The sequence below is a fragment of the Danio rerio genome, chromosome 9, assembly GCF_052040795.2.
Source record: "Danio rerio strain M-AB ecotype USA chromosome 9, GRCz13ab, whole genome shotgun sequence".
Classification (NCBI taxonomy): Eukaryota; Metazoa; Chordata; class Actinopteri; order Cypriniformes; family Danionidae; genus Danio; species Danio rerio.
This window is the reverse complement of record NC_141029.1, coordinates 14,135,559-14,145,550: the sequence shown is the minus strand read 5'-3', so window position 1 is coordinate 14,145,550 and position 9,992 is coordinate 14,135,559. Positions and strand designations below refer to the sequence as shown.

Here is a 9,992-nt window from a genome sequence, read left to right as displayed (position 1 = left end):
ATTTAGCTCCATATTATTATCTTTTCCCCACTCTAACAAGATGGGAAAATAGTTGTTCAGTGCGTGCTCCTTTGGGAGAGCCGAGCTGAAAAGAAAGAGCCTGATAGAAAAGGCGTAGGTGAAACGAGATAAAAACAGCAGAGGTGAAAGCTCAGATTCACAGTGAATAAGCGAGCTGTGAAAAAAAAAAATTTTATATTCTGGAGATGAGATGTAAGGAACAGACTTCACCGCTCACACATTAGTCCTATCTCGTAGGCCTGATTATTTGATTAGGATGTTCTTTGTGGCTTCATTCTTTGTACAGTGTTTCTCAAGCAGTTGAAGCATATTTCACAAACTTGCAAGGATGTAAATTCCATCATGAGCGATTCACGTTTCAAAGGACCTTTTCCCTTCATGACCGCAACATTAATCATCGGTGGCCTGGCTGAAAGTCGGGACCACAAAATTGTAAGAACAAGCAAGCAGACAGGGAAATTCTGATACAGGTTTTATTTTAATATATATATATATTATCCACATTTCTGAACTGTATGAGCTTCAGCGAGTCTTACCACTGTAATGAAAACAAAAGCAAATTTGCTTAATGGTTAATTAATTTAATGGACATTAAATAAAGACAAGGTTTAACTAACATGTGCTATTTCAAGGCAACCTTGTAACTCAAGTTCCATGCACCTACACTCTCAGAAAAAAAGGTACAAAATTGTACCTTTTAGGGTACAAATGGCCCGTCACTGGGGTGGTACCCTAAAGGGTACAATTTTGTACCTCTGTTTAAAGGTACAAAATTGTACCTTCTACATTTGTACCATTTAAGGGACAATTTTGTACCCCCAAGGAAGGTACGAAAATGTACCTTCTTATATTATATAGCATTTTCAGGGTACTGACCCAGGCATTTTGATCCTTTGGTGACTGCATGCACAAATAAATAAATTATTTTGGTTCGCAGATGTCCATTTTTATTTAGAAATGAAATAATATTTTATTACAATTCACAACTGAATGTGTCAAGTAATAAAATTACACAGTAAGTATAAAGCAGACATGTAAAACAGTAAAAAGATCAATTTAGATAACAAATAAAAATTGTTCACTCACTGTACAGTAAATCATCTACACTTAATACAAAGACCACAAGAATACTGTTTAAGATTTATAAACACATTACACAGGCTACATCAAGTACTGCACTTTATAAAGTCCAAAGTATTTGTCTTTAGTCAGAATACGCAGTCATAATAAATAATTTGCCATCAACATTTTCTCTGTATTTCAGAATGAAGGCAATGTTTCTTCTATAAATTACATCAACAGTGCAGAAAACCAAAAACATTAGTAGCCTCTTCTTCAACATCAGTAGATTCTTCCTCAACTTCCTCAAGAAGAGTTGTAATTTGTTGTAACACAATACGTTTATGCTTTTGGTAAACATGACATGTAAGGTACTCATAACTGGAAAATGTTCTTTGATAGTCATTAGGACCACAAGTTATTTAAAAATTTGCTTTATGCATGAATGAGAGCAGTGTGCTGGATTAATTTGATGATTGTGATTATTATCCAAGAGCATTTAGAGAAACAAAAAACAAGGTTGATTTCTCTGGTAACTGTAGTAGGTCGAGGCTTGTCATCGTCCACAGTTCATTTAAAACATTCCACTGCAGAAACATCAAGGTGTTCTTCAAATGAGACAATGCCATCAACTCTGAAGACTGCCATGACTCGTCTTGTGGTCCAGTCGGTGGTGTCCTCCTGTACTTGAACTGTTGGATGTGGTGAAGATGATTCACTGTAAATAACAAAGCAATAATTTCATTAATATCATTGATGAAGACAAAGTCAACATGCATAGAATGTGAAATAATTAATATTCACTGATTTAAAAAAAGTATAACAGATAAAATGATTAATATAAAGTTCATTCACTCATTAATTTTTTTGGCTTAGTCCCTTTATTAATCTGGGGTCGCCACAGTGAAATGAACTGCCCACTTATCCAGCATTTTACGCAAAAGATGCCCTTCCAGCCACAACCCAGTAATACAAACATTCATACACACTCATTCATACACACATTTATACACTACAGACAAATTAGCTTACCCAATTCACCTATAGCACATGTCTTTGGTCTTGTGGGGAAACCGGAGCACTTGGAAGGAACCCACACGAACACGGGAAGAACAAGCAAACTCCACACAGAAATGCTAACTGACCCAGCCGAGGCTCGAACCAGCAACCTTTTTGCTGTAAGGTGACAGCACTACCCACTTTGCAATCCTAATATAAAGAATATCAAGAATTATAAAATGCATTTATCACAGCATATACTAAACAGAAAACAACTTACGCACCTGAGTACAGCTAAATGTTGAAGTGTCTCGCTGAACAAGGCTGGCAACATGATAAGTGGTGCTGTAAAATCAATTCCTGGAACATAAGATGTGGCATCCAAACAAATATGAAGGAATCCATACAAAGCTAGAATTTAATAATATTAATTAAGTAGAGAAAATTTAGAAAGGGTACCTTAGAGTCAGGACCATAGCATTCTTCAGTTGATCTCTCATTTTTCGATGAATACCTAGAAAATAATTTGAAACATATATGTGTACATTTATTGTTGTTTGTAAGTAAAAACCTACAAATTTAAAATAGTATGTAAGCCATTAAAACCATGGTATATAGATAATGAGAAATACTTGCATCTTGTACTGAGCCATGCTTTCATATGACATGCCTTCACTGGTCTGATGCTGTCAGGCTGCATTCTGTTGTTCCAACTGTCCTGAAGGTCAAATGGAAACTTTAAAAACTTCTGGAAAGCAATAAGAGAAAATAATAACTATTTGTTTATTTTTAGATATTTATAAAATAGTTAAAATACTGTAAGGTATTACATTAAATATTACATTAAAGAACGAAGCATTACTTAAAACGTCGATTCATACAACGTGGTACGTTAATAATTATACATTAACATAAGCATAAACAAGAGTGAAGCACCAACAATTCTGGACATGAGAGTTTGTGGACACTCCTCAACGTGAAACTAGCCGGAACTGGCCCGAGTGTTTTGCTATCTGGGTTGCGATTATATTCCGCAGTGGCAACACATTAATAAAGCAGTAACGTAAGATATGAGGCGCGAATACGTAGGCGATAAAGTGTGTTTTTACACCGAGAAAACTAATAGCATATAGTTAACTTACTCACCTTCTATAACGTTATGTCCCGCGGTGACTTCAATATCATATTGTATTAACTTCTTTAATAAGCTGCAGACCTCTAAGCCAACTCCATCATGCAGGCAAACGTACACCAAGCAGTCCGGAGAATTTTTTCGCGGTCTTTAAGCGGGGAAAAGCCGAGGCACGAGAGTCAGACAAAAGCAGTAGAACATGGCGTCACATATAAAAATGAAACTGAAAATATGTCATAAATACATATTTACCTGAAAAGTGTGGACTCCAAAATAGACTTTTCTTTGAAAATCGTGCGAAGTTCTGTGTAAACAGCCAGCATGAGCAAACTCGACCGCCTCAGTAACAAACACAGCCAACAAGCCGCATTCTTAAAGAGACAGTAACATCTCCACCTGAATGAAGATACTGTCACTCTGCATGATCCTTATTCTAAATCCCATTTAGGGTCTTAAACAGTAAGTAAAGAACAGTATTTACGTTTTTAATAATTAAAATTACATTCAATTCTACATTAAATTGTAAATATTTTTTAAGAAAAAATTACATTTGAATACATTAAAAAATAATTATTAAAGTATTTTATTCAATCAATTTATTAATTTTATATTTTTAAATTATGTATTTTAGTATTAATGTTTAGTATTAATTAATTAAAAATTAGTGTTATATGGTGTCTTGATCTTATAAGCTGAGGGTACAATTTTGTTCCTATAGGGAAACAAAATATATAATTGTACCTTTAAAGGTGCCAAAATGGTCCTTTACAGTACAATTATGTACCCAAATGTGCTTTAAAAGGTACAAAAGTGTACCTTTCAAACCTAAATCTGGACGTTTGTACCTTTTTGGCCCATTTGAGTACAAAATTGTGCCCTAAGGACCAATTTAGGACCTTTAAAGGTACAATTATATATTTTGTTCCCTCTAGGAGCAAAATTGTACCCTCATTGTACCTTTTTTTCTGAGAGTGTAGTAATTACAATTATTTACATTATAATAACCATATTGTAAGTATATGTAATGAATTAGTATTACTCAGTAGTTAAATGAATTGCCACACAGTAACAAGGACATTTTAAAATAAAGCATGACCAATGGGAATTCATTATAAAAGTATAATACATGTATTATACTTTTTTGATGACTTTTGGGTGGATCTGATTTATTTATTTACAGTACAGGCATTTTTAAGTGTTGTGAATAAATGAATTCATATTCAAGTATTTTTAAAGATTAAAAAAATGGTCAAATTCAAGCTTTTACACTGAAAAAAAAAAGATTTGATTGGATTTGCTTAATTTTTTAAGGCAAGCTGTTGCAATAATTTTTTGGGTTGAATTTAAACAAACAAATTAAGTTTGACTTAATTATTTTATATATGCTGAATTCAAACAAACAAATTAAGTTAGACTTACTCAATTTGTATGTGCTGAATTTAAACAAGCAAATTAAGTTGGATTACTAAGTTTAAGTTATCTTTACCCAATGAAAATTGATGTTCAATAATTGTTACATCTACTTACTTTGTTTGCTTTTTTATTTTATGTCTGTTACGCACCGTCTGAATAACATGAAAGACAAAAAAATGAAATCAAAGAATTTTTGGGGTTTGAATTCAGGAGCTAACAAGGCCAAAATAACAAACTAAAAATCCTTTATTTTAAATCTGTAACTGATCAAAAATTAAAGAAAAGAAAATACAATTAACTACCCTACATTCAGAAAAAAAAGGCACAATGTTGTATCAAAGAAGGTACAAACCCTTGTCACTGGAGCAGTACCTTTTTATGGAACATAATTGTACCTAAAGACAAAGAAACTAATATGTACCATTGCAGTTTGTTCCATTGAGGACATGATTTGTACAATGGGAAACCAAAATGTACCTTTGTTTTTAAAAACCTGCAGATACAATATTGTACCTTCATCAAAGGTAAAAATCTGATCCATAAGGTACCGCCACAGTGACAAGACACTTTGTACCTTAACAGTGCCAAAAATGCTTAAAGACATTTATTAAAAATGCCTTAAATGTTTAGTTAACAATACCAATAGTTTTGATGTTTTACTTGTTGTTTTGTATTATTATATAACTTAAAAATTTATGTATATGAGTTTCTTTAAACATATACTTTTAAACGATGATTTAAGAGTTCGCCTTTAGCTGATGAGGTAGGAAACGAGCCCGTGGAAAACCCACACAAACACGGGGAGAACATGCATACTCCATACAGAAATGCCAACTTGGCCAGGTAAGATCTGAGCCAATGACATTCTTGCTGTGAGGCAATAATGCTAACCATTGGGCCTCCGTGCTGCACTGACAAGGTAATGGAAGGAGTAGGGATGGAAATGGGGGATTCTTTAAGACGAAGATGGGTAAGGAAAGATACTGTGGTAATTTATAGTGATTTAGGAATCATCTGATAGGTGTATCATACGTTAGCTACTGAGGATCAGCTGCTATCAAAAGGCAAAAAGTTTAAACGAGTCATTGGAAAAAAGTTGGCAGTTGGCACGACTTTAACACATTTAAACACTTGGCCCTATACAACATACAAATGTTTTAACAAACACAAGGCAAGTGACTAAAACAAGATGGCCACCAAGGAAGTTGTGTCATGGCTTTTAAAACACTGTATCTATAGGCTAATCAGAAGCAAGGAATCATCTAGAAGTGGTCAATCAGGGTTTTTTCTAGGCAAAGCAGAGAAACAGATGAGACAAGACAACTATAGGGTTGTAACAATGTCTAAAATTATCATTGAACTGGTTGCAAATGCACTGAAATAACACATAACCATGCTTGTTTGAAATTCAATCTAATGACTTTTTAGGATGCAATTTCTAAAAAAAACTTAAATGTTTAAAATAACAGTTCTTACAGTACATTCAATTCACATCAAGACATACAACAATGCATTAACTGATGGAACTCGCGGAACAAAATGGGTCACGCTTTATGTTGAAGGTCCATTTATTGAAATTGAGTTACATTGCATCTACATGCCAACTAATTCTCATTAGATTATAAGTAGACTGTTAGGTTGGGGTTAGGGTTAGTGTAAGTTGACATGTACTCTCAAAGTTTCTTATAGTCAGTTAAATGTCTGTTAAAGGAGCAGTATCAGCAGATATTAAGCAGGCAGTCTACTAATACTCAAATGGACCATCAAAATAAAGTGTCACCACAAACTGCAATTCTTATCACATACACAGACAGACGCACACAAACTTTTAAAAATGTATGAAATGTAAAATATGCACGTCTTGAATTTATAACAAATAAGAACAGTTTGCATTTAAACCAAAAACTCTTACAACACATTCGTTTCACACAAATACACAAAATCATTAACTGATTAACCTAATAAAGAATTAACTTACTAAAGGATATAGCAACTACATTAAACTGCACTTTTTAAGGAATGCTCACACACAGACACACAACAACAATTTGTAAAATGTTTTAACTACACTGTAAAACCCAACAGTCAACTTTATTAAATGAAATGAGTTTAGTTAACTCAAAACTGACTGAAAGTGAATTCTACTCATTTGAAGAGAGATTTGAACTCAGTGTTGAAAGTAATGAGTTCATTAAATACCTCATTACTTCAACTTAAATGGAGTAAGTTCACAGTACTCATACAGATTAGTTTTTTTTTTTACTCAAATAGTTTGTAGCAATTGGTTACCTCAAATGGTTTGAGTTGCATTAACTTATTGGGTTTAACAGAACTCAGTTGATTTAAGTGCTCTTCATTTATTGGGTTTTACTGTGGTTAGACTGCTTCATTTACACAAATGGATTAAGTTCACAGTATTTATTAGGATCAGTTTTTGAACTTAATGGTTTGTTGCAATCTGTTTCCACAAATGGTTTGAGTTACCTTAACTTATTGGGTTTTACAGTGTAAGTATGCAAGTATTTGCATTAGGTAAAGGCAACAAGAAGTACCTATTGTGAATAAATATCCTCTAATTCAAGTATTTTTGAACCAGATTTAAAAAATGGTCAAATTCAAGCTTTTGAGAATATCTATTTCAGGTCAATAACTCCCCTTTCAGTCTGACTGATTTTAAATTTCATCTTACTGAAATAGTTTGAGGTGTGAATGCTTTTCAGCCTAGTTAAGCCATGAATATGATTATAAACTAATTATGTGTGTGTTAACCAAGATATAAAGTCAGAGCTGAAGTCACACATTGAAAAAATAAAATAAAGCAAATGTGAGATATCAATAAAAAATGTCTCTTGTGAAGTATGATTCAAGTGTTTCACAATGCTAACAAATACTGATTTTTCTGCCTCACACATAAATCTTCAAAAAGTGTAAGTATGAACTGCTAGAAAGCTTAAAAACATGGATTATCAGTATTTCTAAACAGATCATTAGTGCTGCGGGGAAGGAATCAGCGGTCGGGTTTATGATCATGTGACCAAGTTAACATCAGAAAAGCCTTGTACAATTGATATCAGACAACGGTAAAACCCCTCCTCACGCCAATTAAAGCACATTTATATGCAGCTTTGTCCTGCTTCCCCTTGGATTTTCCCTCCTGAATATCTTGTTTTTCTATTTAACTCCTTATTATCTTCCTTCCTTTTTAACAAGATGAAAAAAAACACTCACGCAGTATGTGCTCAGTTAGGGGAAATGGGGTCATTTGTCCCATTCCATTTCAAGAAATATTCTGTGGATGAAATTAATATTAAAGGGGTGGTCAATCAGGTATTTTCAAAAGCTTGATTGCTTTTGTGGGGTGCATAACATGCGTTCACACTTGCTTTTTATTATTCATTTGAAATCACATTACTTTATAGCATGTTTTACATTTAGTAACTATTAGAATTTATTACCTATTACCTTTATTACCATTCTCTCAAAAATGATCTCCTTTTTAACTGGATCATGATGCTCCTCAGAAATATAAAATGAACTATGATTATGTCTCAACTAGTCTGAAAAAAAAAATAAAACTCTGCGTTCAATTTATTTAATAAGGAACACGGGAACAGGAACAAAAAATATAAATTCCGATTATATTGTTTTTTTGTTGTTGTTGTTTTTTTTAAGCCCTGGTGTCCACATCATCGTCAATCGTTTTCCAAAGGAAGGTCAGCAACACTAAAATGACTGTAAACACTGTTTGACTGAAAATCGTCCCTTTACTGTGCATGCATTGAGACATTTATATACTTTTCGGCTCTTTGAAACATTGTGACAATAGCACCAAGTTTTTTTTTTCTTTTTTTATTTTACATTGACCAACATTGAGGTATGGGTGCAGCAAGTAACACAGAAGTATAAAATTGCAAAAGCAAGTGAAAATATAGACTGGGAGGCGTGAAAAGCATCCAAAACAACTGCTGTAAAATGTCTTCCACCATTTTAGCTGAATTGGTCACATCATCATTTTTAAGGCTCAATTTGTATAATCTACAATGCAGTGTTTATCAGCTGTATAGTTTTTGTCTCATGTGAATTTTCCGCTAGAATTGAATTTTAGAATTGAACTTGCACAGAAGACGCGTTAGTTTCAAATGAGTCACACATTTCACTTCATTTGGTCCCTATTGCATTAAGTATTGCATATGTATCTGCAGTACTTGCATAAATACTCAAATTCACATTTGGTGTGAACCCAGCATAAAACACTGTCTCACTATAGACAGAAGGCCAAAGTGGAGAGAAAAATACATGTAATGCAAAAACATATTATTGGGGACATGGCCTCTGATTGGTCAGCTTAGATAACGTCCAAGTACATGTTGAAGGAAACTGAAATATACCCAAACTGTTATCAAAAGCGAAATAAAACAATAGAGAAGAATGAAATACTGAATGTTAGCCAAAGAGTATATCTTTTGACATAAAAATCTAACTTAATTTTCTAAAGATAGGACAATACAAAAGAAATAAATACATCTGTACCCAAAGTAAATCTTGGTTAATTAATGTTACAGTTGTATTGCAGCAAGCTTTTGCATTTTTTTAACCATTTTTTTTTTTAAATAAACTCTATGCAAATATGGTTGGGAAATGTCTCTTCATCTATTGGCTTTAAATGTTACTGTCAAACCTCCAATACTTAAAGAATGTTTCTGATTGGACTGTAGGGGGGGTGAATGAGATATGGGAGAAATAACTTTGACGGCACATTTACGTTCGATTTTTTTTCCTTATTGACTTCGAGTCTGTATTCTCAGTGTTTTTACGACAGAAAATCAATCTGGGAGTGTGTTTGATGTTTTTTGTTCTGAGTATTATGAGTAGTTTTTGTTTATTTTGACACTTAACATAGCGTTAATGTTATTAGTGCACAGACTTGCAATGTTGTTGTTCGAAAAAAGAGTTTGTTAATTCGGTTGGAGAGAGGACACGGCAGGAAGGAAGACTGACAGAGGGAAAAAAAAACTAAGAGTGCTATCTTGATTATATCGCAAATTCTACCAAGTCTGTGGATCATCAGGCAGCAGATCAGAGATATCAGCAGCCAGCTTCAGCTAGAGTGAGTTCCGAGCGAAGGCAACGCTAGCTAGAGTCAGGTGATCCTTGAATCGCAGAACGGAAACATCTATAGCCAGCAACGAATACATTGTATCAAATCATCAATAGCCAGCAACAGATACATGGTATCTGATCGTCCCATACAAAAGGTCTGTTTACATCCTGGTTAAGGATATCGAGGTAACTACCAACACCCAAGCTACAATTCAGGCCTGCAACTTTGGGGTTTAGACAGTGGAAATAGCACAGTGACACATGAACA

The 9,992-nt window shown here is 33.7% G+C and overlaps 1 long non-coding RNA gene across 1 annotated transcript; it reads right to left on the bottom strand.

Annotated features, from left to right (window-relative positions):
* Positions 1-588: 588 nt before the first annotated feature.
* LOC147842294 (uncharacterized) lies at positions 589-3,559 on the bottom strand. Its single transcript, XR_015499239.1, has 8 exons — positions 3,464-3,559; positions 3,226-3,359; positions 2,716-2,827; positions 2,539-2,593; positions 2,364-2,439; positions 2,113-2,289; positions 801-1,798; positions 589-715 (listed from the first exon to the last, which is right to left on the bottom strand). It is a non-coding gene; the product is annotated as an uncharacterized LOC147842294 (long non-coding RNA).
* Positions 3,560-9,992: the final 6,433 nt, after the last annotated feature.